Here is a 10,237-nt window from a genome sequence, read left to right as displayed (position 1 = left end):
TATCGTGTTTTAATCCACTCTTTGTTAGGCAGTATGATAAAAAAAAGTATAGTTTTTGCCTTTTTTTCTTTATATGGTGTTCACTGCAGGGGTTAACTAGTGGGACAGTTTTATAGGTCGGGTCCTTCCTGACGCAGCGATACCAAATATGTGTGATTTTTTTTTTTTTCATAAAAATATTTATTTACAGGTACAATACTGTATGTATATATATATATATATATATATATATATATACACATTTATATATATATATATATATATATATATATATATATACATACTGTATATATATTTGTTTATTACTTTGTGATTTTTAAAGGAAATATTTCTTACAATTCTTTATTTTACTTTTTTTACTTTGTCCCACTATGATACTTTCACATTTTGCAGTCTGATCACAGTTATAATGCAGGAGCATTGCTATGCTTTATAAAGTACTAGTACTAATCAATGACTAAAGCACTATATGTAACATAACTTGATTAAAACTTCATTTTTAACAATGTATTAAAACACAAAAGATCATCACAATACAGCCAAATAGACATTAGACAAAAAGGCCAACAATTTTCTGCTTTATCTGATATAAGGAGGGGAGTGTAGAACACTATTAGGACACTGTTGTCTCCCTACCTTGCGGAGGTTGGCACCCTAAGACCTGTTCTGATGATGCCCCCGCTCACCGTAGACTCTCCATAATAAACCCTATTAGGCCCTAAAATGAGAAAAAGGGAAGTTATGAGGACAATTTACAATTATCAAACAGCAGAACAAAGTACACTGTAGGGTTTGTAGTATATATGAAAACATGTTGAAAATAGTGGTGGACTGTCACAAGAGTAGAGTCTGGTCAAACCATATTTATTTGTTATAGTTGTATATCAGAAGGGCCCCAAAGGCAAACAGATATACAAACAAAACTTGATAAGTTATAACAAAATAAAAATATTGCACTTATTTTCAATTTTTTATAACATGATCAGTTACCTCCTATATCTGCATTCATCAGTAATTTTCAAGTGGATAAGGTGCCGAAATGCAGGTTATTTCAGTAAATGTCATCACCAGGCCACAACCAAATAGAGGTCAAAAATCATATGTCTACTCACCATGGAGAAGTGAACCTTCCTGATGCCACTCTGTCAGTTATTCTCAAGATGCTATACCCAAACTGTAGTTATTGCACCAGTACCCAATAGTAACTTATCACCCCAGTATTCAGGAGCATATATTAACCCATAGAGCTATCAAGTATGTATTTCTCTATGCATTTCTGGCTGACAGTTGCCTGGCATGGATGGGTGGACATTGTTTCCCAAAATGCACACTGGACTCCCTGGAATCTTGAGTCATCTGATTAAGCTAAGTTATTTGTTAATCCTCATATCACAAAATTGAGTATGTCTCCTGATGAACCGATTGGAGGAGAAACGCGTATGGTTTTTGACCTCTATAGTGGATTGATTTTTGGGGGGTTGGGTGGGGGGATTAAGACAACATACGGTAACTTTTAAATGAAGTGATTTGCCGATTGTCTTTTTTATTATGTTGTTTTTCAAATCACATCAAGTTTTCGAAAAGTACAAGGACAGTCTAAATGTGAACAATACATAATGTTTATAGCCTAGTCTCAAACCTCTTTGTAACCCATAGGGTCCACCATTTGTCTTTTTGGCCTCTTTGTAACCTTCAAATATGAAATCCAAAAGCTCCAATCAATGATAAGCGTGAAATATCCTTTTATGTAGAATATAATTTTATATTTTACGTTATGCATAAATATAACATTTTATGAGACTTAGCATAATAAAATAATGTAACTGTCCAACTAATGGAAAAAGGATTGATCCCGTCAGTTCAAGGCTCAATAGCAAGGACAAGACAAATGACCTTTTAATGCATTTTGCTTTGAAAACCCCTATGAGCAGAACTAATCAGTGTAAATTCATTTAGAAAGATAACAAGTACAGCGCATACTTTGAGTTGTTGAGGTCAGGGCAAAGTTTGTCATGAGAAATCTAAGAATGCCTACAAAAAATAGAAAAATGTGTTTCAGTAACCTTCATGCCCTCACCGGTAACGATCTCTGACCGAAAGGATAACAAAGAACATAGAGGTGTCTGGGTTAGTAATATCACAGGTTCTGATACTACGTAAATATAATTAATTTTTAAATTGAGCAATATGTGCACCAAATTCATTAAATTGTCACACACTGCTCCAATTATAGTATAGAAACATTAAATAGGCAGATGGTATATTATATTGAATGAGATGATTTAAAATCTCAATCACTGTTGCGTTTTTACTTGCAGTGCCAAAAAATAATTTTCCATGTGTGGCACCCCTAGGGGTATTTGCCACAAAAATAGTTACTGACAGTAAATGCAAATACTAAAATAGCAAGACTGCACTACCACCTCCGGCCAGAAGGGGGAGCTCCAGAGACTCCCCTTGATCCATTCTGGTCTGAGAGAAGAACTGGCAGTTGGGCCAAGGAGCTGATAGTGAGAGGTCATACAGTTGAATCTCTAACAGCCCTGTGACTGTTACCAGGCCTAAATCACCGGCCTGAGGAGAAGAGGGATAGAGAAAAAGGACATTGTGAGAACCGGGTAGCATTAATCACTACCCAGAACAGGCGCAAAGACGGATACCGGATCCGTGGCTGTATTCATTACATATAATACAGCAACCGGAAAAACGTGAGGTGATATCAGCTTCACTAGGGTCGGACGCAGCAACAGACACAGAGTTCAGCGGTACTCCTGGAGGGGGTAAGCCGATAAAAGGACTCGGGTTGCCCGTCGAACCAGGACCCGGAGGGGACAGATTGGGCCGGCAGCCAGTTCACATACAGCAGCAGGGCCACACAGATATTGCGTACAATAAGAGGCGAAGACCCCGGCAGGGTCAAAGTAACTCAGAGTTCCCATACAGACTCCGGTGACAGGACTGGTTGTAAATCCTTTTTTGTTAAAGTAAACTGGTTAAACGTTTCAGTGCCTCAGTCTTTCGTTTGGACAATAGCCATCTATCCAAGATTGGGATCATCACCGCTGGGAGAACCTGCTGCTGATCAAGTAAGTGCCTGTTCCCTCACGATACCCTTTACACTGTGCATTGCCTGAGGCCACAGCACCGGGTCAAGCCACCCGTGACACCCCCCTCAAGAGACAGACCCCATTGGTCCGGTGCTGGGTACCCCGGTCTCTTGGGCGTCACAATTGGCGTCACGAACAGGATCCTGCCAGCCCGTATACCGGGTATTGTGTGCCGTGATTGGAGCCCAAAACTGTGAAAACTTGGATGAAAAATCTTGAAAATTGACTTTATTAAAGAAAAATCCATTCTCCATTGAAAACTATTGAAAGTGACTTTTCCCCATTGGTTATAATGGAGTAAAGATGGCCGCCATCCCCTGAGGTAATCACTTCATAACCGTTAGGCACGAGACTGTTAATTGAGCTACGCCATCACCTGAGCCCCAGTCTAACTGAAGGACTTCAGAATCCGCCATTACAGAGCGCGGTGGGTGGGAGCAGCAGGTGGCGTGTCATTGTGGGCGGCACCAAGCTGAGCGCTCTGACATCAGAGCAAGGGGAAAATCGATCCTGCTGCACAGCGGAACGAATCTACACTATCCCGACGGAAGCGGAGGACCGGAAGGGTCCGGATTAACTAAGGGGGCACAGTATGTCGCAGCAAGGAGGCGCCGCAGCACCCGGCGACGCTAATGCAGCTGAAAGACAGAGTGTCGATAGAGAGTCCGGTAGCGCAGCGGTGCAAGGAGTGGCGCCCATCATGCCGGTGCTGATGCCATATACCCCGGGTGGCCCATGGCTTCCAATGTATGAAGGTGATCCTAATACCCTTGACGATTTCAGAGAAAAGATGCTGGCCCATTTTGACATGTTCCCTGTGGGTGAAGTTCAGTGTGTTAGTCTCCTGATGATGCAGTTAAGTGGCCATGCTAAGCGAGAAGTCACAGCATGGGCAGCTGATCTAAAAGGCACTGTTGAACGCATATTTGCTGGATTAAAAGCTACATTTGAAACCACTGCCAGCAGCAAAGCTAAAGTACGATTCTTTAATTGCAAACAAAAAGTTAATGAGGGCGTGAGAGACTTTGCCTTAAACCTGCAGGAAGCCCTTAAATCACTTACACTGGCTGAACCCATTTTTAACACCGGAGCGGATAAACTGCTAAGAGATCAATTTATTGAGGGACTCTACACCCCTTCTCACCGGGGGCATGTGAGCATGCTTGTTTTTAAGAACCCTGAATTGACATTTGCCCAATTAAAGGAGAGCGTTATACGTCTCCAGCTGGCAGAGGCACCTCGGGATCAGGATCCTGCGCAACTCATGGCAGAGGCTCCTCAACAACATGGAGTACCAGTGACATCAGCTATGTCCGGGGCCATTGCTAAGCCCCTGGGGCCCAGTACTAATGAGGCTCTTCAACAAAAGCTTGACTCTTTAACTGATGTTGTTGCTTCAATGGCTAAAAGCATGCAGGAGATGAGAGGACCCAAGATGGAGTTGTCAAACCGTAGAGAAGGTGTTCCATGGATGAGACCCCGGAGATACCCGACATGGAGAGGGCGACCCCGCGACCGCTACCAACCGGATGGACAGCCCATTTGCCGCCGTTGCCAGCAGCCAGGCCACTTTGCACGAGATTGTGATTTAAACGGGAATCCCCTGGGAATGCGGGCCGCTTCGCAGGAATGAACTTTCAAGGCCCAACACCCTGGCACGACAGGTACATCGGAGGACGACCCATTATCCCTATCGTGCTGGACGGAATGCCCCTCAACGCTTTGCTGGACACAGGTTCCCAGATTTCATCTATACCGTATATCCTTTATAAGAGGTACTGGGCTGATGCAGATATTGATAAAGGGCCCTCTGATGTTGAACTAGATATATGGGCCAGTAATGGTAAGTTGGTACCGAAACTAGGATTCAGGGAGATGACCATAAAGATTGGTAAAGTAGAATTGAAGAAACAGGGTATAATTGTTGTTGATGTTGACCGGCGGAACTGTGAACCAACTGTATTGATAGGAATGAATGTGTTAGAGAACTGCTTTTCCGAAGTTATTTCTGTCTTACAGCAAATTGCTGAAACTGCCCAATCCTGCCAGCAGAGAGTTCTCCGGAGGGAAATAAAAGTATTGATGTTAAGGCAACAGGTAGAAGTTGCAGGTGGAGAAATCGGCAGTGTGAGGGTAAGTGATCCAACATCTATTGTAATCCCACCAAAAACAGAAATGCTGGTATGGTGTAGAGCAGCCATTGGTACTAAGGGACGAGATTATCAAGCCTTAATAGAACCAGTGTACACTGACAGCAGGCCCACTATACTCACAGCACGAGGGATAGTCGAGGTACACCGGGGACGAGTGCCGGTACGACTTTTGAACTGTGGAGAGGAAGATGTCACTTTGCCAAGGTATGCTACAATGGCAAAGCTATATACTGTTGACAACAATGCCATCACAACCATTGAGCCCTTAGAACCAACCTGTCAGGTGGAAGGCAATGGCTCAGATGGAGAAATGGAGGATTGGTGCCAACAGCTACACGTGGGCATAAATTCAACACCTACCCATCAAAAACAAGGGGTGTATAGGCTAGTGACGGAATATGAACAAGTCTTCAGTAAACACCCATTGGACTTCGGACGGATAGAAGGGGTAGAACACACAATCCCCACCAGTGACCATCCCCCAATAAAAGAAAGATATAGACCCATACCGCCCGCTCACTATCAATGTGCAAAAGATATGCTGAGGGAGATGAAACAGGCCGGGGTAATAAGAGACAGCTGTAGCCCCTGGGCGGCCCCTCTAGTGATTGTCAAAAAAAAGGACGGAACCATGAGAATGTGCGTAGACTACCGGAAGATTAATAACATCACCCATAAAGACGCCTACCCCTTGCCTAGGATAGAAGAGTCCTTAACTGCTTTGAAATCTGCTAATTATTTTTCCACCTTAGACTTAACAAGCGGGTATTGGCAAGTCCCTGTGGCTGAGCGAGATAAGGAAAAGACGGCATTCACCACACCAATGGGTCTATGTGAATTTAATCGCATGCCGTTCGGACTCTGCAACGCATCCGGTACCTTCCAGCGGCTGATGGAATGCTGCCTCGGACACAAGAACTTCGAGACCGTCCTCCTGTACCTAGATGATGTGATCGTCTACTCAAAGACTTACGAACAACACTTAATAGACCTGGCAGAAGTGTTCGAAGCCTTATCCAGGTATGGCATGAAAGTCAAGCCATCCAAATGTCACCTTCTCAAGCCAAAGGTACAGTACCTGGGACACATCGTGAGTTCGGAGGGAGTAGCACCAGATCCCGAGAAAATAAGCGCCATAAGGGATTGGCCAAGACCTACCAGCGCAAAAGAAGTGAGACAATTCCTGGGATTGGTGGGTTACTATCGCAGATTTATAAAAGGATTTACCAAGTTGGCAGCACCCTTGCAAGACACCTTGGTAGGGCAGACGAAGAAACCTTCAAACCGAAACCCTCCTTTTCAGTGGAACGACGAAAGGGAAGACTCCTTTGAACAACTAAAGAAGGCACTAACCGGAGAAGAGGTTCTGGCATACCCAGATTACCATCAACCTTTCATCCTCTACACCGATGCCAGTAATGTGGGACTAGGAGCGGTGCTGTCACAAAAGCAAGAAGGTCGGGAGAAAGTCATCGCCTTTGCAAGTAGAAAGCTCCGGCCTACTGAAAGAAATTCAGAAAATTACAGCTCCTTCAAATTGGAACTACTGGCAGTAGTTTGGGCTGTGACTGAACGTTTCAAACACTATCTGGCCGCTGCAGAATTTATTGTCTATACTGACAACAATCCGTTGACCCACCTGGACACAGCCAAATTAGGTGCGTTAGAACAGCGATGGATAGCCCGGTTATCTAATTACAACTTCAAGATCAAGTATCGAGCAGGTCGCAAGAATGGAAATGCCGATGCCCTATCCCGGATGCCACACTTGAGAGATGTAGAAGAAGAAATGGGGGAGCTTGAAGAAATTGAACTACCAGCCTTCCATCATCCCAAGGCAAAACATCATCAGTCAAGTACCTATCAGAAACAACAAGAGGTGAATTTAAATCCGTTAGCACACCATAGATGGGCTGACACCCAAGACAGCAATCCGGCTGTGAAGTTGGTGAAGGAACTGTTAACTGAGCAAAGTGCATATCCCGATGAGGATGCCCCAGAAGAGACGCATCAACTCTGGAAAGAGAGAGGCAAAATGTTCCTGTATCAAGGGAAGCTCTGTAGAAGGTACACCAATCCGAAAACACATGAATTGGTTTGGCAGATTATCGTGCCTAAACAAGATGTGAAGATGGTCCTCGAAGCTTACCATAATGGTGCTGGTCACTTCGGTTGGAAAAAGTTAGAAGTACTTCTAAGAGAAAGATTTTATTGGGTCGGGATGAGAAAATCAATCGAACAGTGGTACAGAAATTGTGGCCCGTGCAACCTCAGAAGAAACGATCAAAAGAACCAAAGAGCACCACTGCAGCCCATAATCACCAAACAACCACTTGAACTTGTAGCCATGGACCACGTGAAGTTGACACCAAGCCGGTCTGGCTATGTCTATGCCTTGACCATCGTGGACCATTATTCACGCTTCTTGGTAGTAGTACCCGTAAAAGATCTGACAGCAAAAACAGCAGCCAAAGCGTTCCAAACGTACTTTTGTAGACCCCATGGATATCCGGAACAGGTTCTCACCGACCAAGGTACAGCCTTTGAATCAGAGATCTTCAGAGAATTCTGTAATATGTATGGTTGCAAAAAGATCCGGACGACGGCCTATCATCCACAAACAAACGGCTTATGCGAGAAGATGAACCATATTGTAATAGAACTACTAAAGACTTTACCTGAGGCAGAAAGGAATCAATGGCCAGAGAAATTGCCTGACTTGGTGGATCTGTATAATCATGTCCCGGTGAGTTCCACCAATTGCACCCCAGCTTACCTTATGCGTGCAAGACCCGGCCAATTACCAATCGATCTAGAAATGGGAATTCTGAAACCAGACGCAGAAGTCCAAGACTCCAATTGGGATATCATACGGCAAAAGCAGTATCGCCAAGTGCAAGAGAGTGTGGAAAGAAGCCTTCAGCAAACTAGAGAAAGACAAGAGCGAACTTTCAACCAGAATGCTCTAGCGACCCCATTAAGACCAGGTGACCAAGTGCTCAAGAGAAATCGTCGAACCAATAAACTGGACAATCAGTGGGAAGCCGTACCCTACACAGTTTTACCAACAAGAGTGGATAATCCTAAAATGTGTCTCATTAGCAAAAACGGAGGCTTAACATCTGTACTAGTGTCAAGAGACAATCTTAAATTATGTCCGGAAGCATTGAAAGAGCCAGACGTTGTCCAGCCAGAACCAGAAGTTATTCAACCCATACAGGTTCAACCAGTAAAGGAAAAAGAAGAGGAAGTGTATCACACCTGTATAGGAGACTTTCCCAAAACCCTACTAACATACCATGGTGCAGTAGTGGTTCCCATGGTGGCCTTTTACCCAACACCAAACCCAATACCAGAAGTCCCAAGACAGGAAGAGGCTGACCTCGTACTACAGGAGGTTCCAGGCCAGGAAGAACAGATTCCTGGTCAGAGTAATCCCATTCACGGTGGACTTGCCAACTCCATAGTCGTGGAATTATCTTTAGCAGAGCGGGCAGATACTACATCCGCAGTAGACAGTAGTACACCACATGAAGAGACACCGCTATTACGTAGATCACAGCGTAGTACCCAGGGTCAATTACCGGCCAGGTATGCAGATTACCAACTATAAAGCTCATAATGTGAATTGTATATATGTTATGCCGTATATAGTTAAACAGAAAATGTAGTATAGTCATTGTTATCAGTCTGCAACGTTTAAGCCCAGTGCCTACAGAGACTTGTCTGTATGAACTTCTTGCATATTCTTGAACTTTTTATCAGCCCGGAGGCACTAAATCAAAGCTCCGGAAAGACTGCTTTTTGAACTTTGCTCCTCGCTCTTTTTGAACTTTCTTTAGACTTTATATTGATAACTCCGTTGGAAAAATGGAACTAAATTCCTGGACACAAAGTGCAGTGCCTTTCCTAGTACCTTCAAGGATAGAACTGTATTAATGGACGCTATTTGAAGTGACTTTGTACAGAACTATATTTTTGTTTCCTCGAGTAGTTTTTGTAACTTTTCATTTTTAAGACTCTGTACATATTAATTGTTATTTCAAAATGTTATTGTCCCACAGTCCCGGAGTACTGTTCTTAACTAAGGGGGAATGTGGCACCCCTAGGGGTATTTGCCACAAAAATAGTTACTGACAGTAAATGCAAATACTAAAATAGCAAGACTGCACTACCACCTCCGGCCAGAAGGGGGAGCTCCAGAGACTCCCCTTGATCCATTCTGGTCTGAGAGAAGAACTGGCAGTTGGGCCAAGGAGCTGATAGTGAGAGGTCATACAGTTGAATCTCTAACAGCCCTGTGACTGTTACCAGGCCTAAATCACCGGCCTGAGGAGAAGAGGGATAGAGAAAAAGGACATTGTGAGAACCGGGTAGCATTAATCACTACCCAGAACAGGCGCAAAGACGGATACCGGATCCGTGGCTGTATTCATTACATATAATACAGCAACCGGAAAAACGTGAGGTGATATCAGCTTCACTAGGGTCGGACGCAGCAACAGACACAGAGTTCAGCGGTACTCCTGGAGGGGGTAAGCCGATAAAAGGACTCCTGTTGCCCGTCGAACCAGGACCCGGAGGGGACAGATTGGGCCGGCAGCCAGTTCACATACAGCAGCAGGGCCACACAGATATTGCGTACAATAAGAGGCGAAGACCCCGGCAGGGTCAAAGTAACTCAGAGTTCCCATACAGACTCCGGTGACAGGACTGGTTGTAAATCCTTTTTTGTTAAAGTAAACTGGTTAAACGTTTCAGTGCCTCAGTCTTTCGTTTGGACAATAGCCATCTATCCAAGATTGGGATCATCACCGCTGGGAGAACCTGCTGCTGATCAAGTAAGTGCCTGTTCCCTCACGATACCCTTTACACTGTGCATTGCCTGAGGCCACAGCACCGGGTCAAGCCACCCGTGACACCCCCCTCAAGAGACAGACCCCATTGGTCCGGTGCTGGGTACCCCGGTCTCTTGGG

Source organism: Ranitomeya imitator, chromosome 5 (assembly GCF_032444005.1).
Source record: "Ranitomeya imitator isolate aRanImi1 chromosome 5, aRanImi1.pri, whole genome shotgun sequence".
Classification (NCBI taxonomy): domain Eukaryota; kingdom Metazoa; phylum Chordata; class Amphibia; order Anura; family Dendrobatidae; genus Ranitomeya; species Ranitomeya imitator.
Note: the sequence above shows the minus strand (reverse complement) of the source record.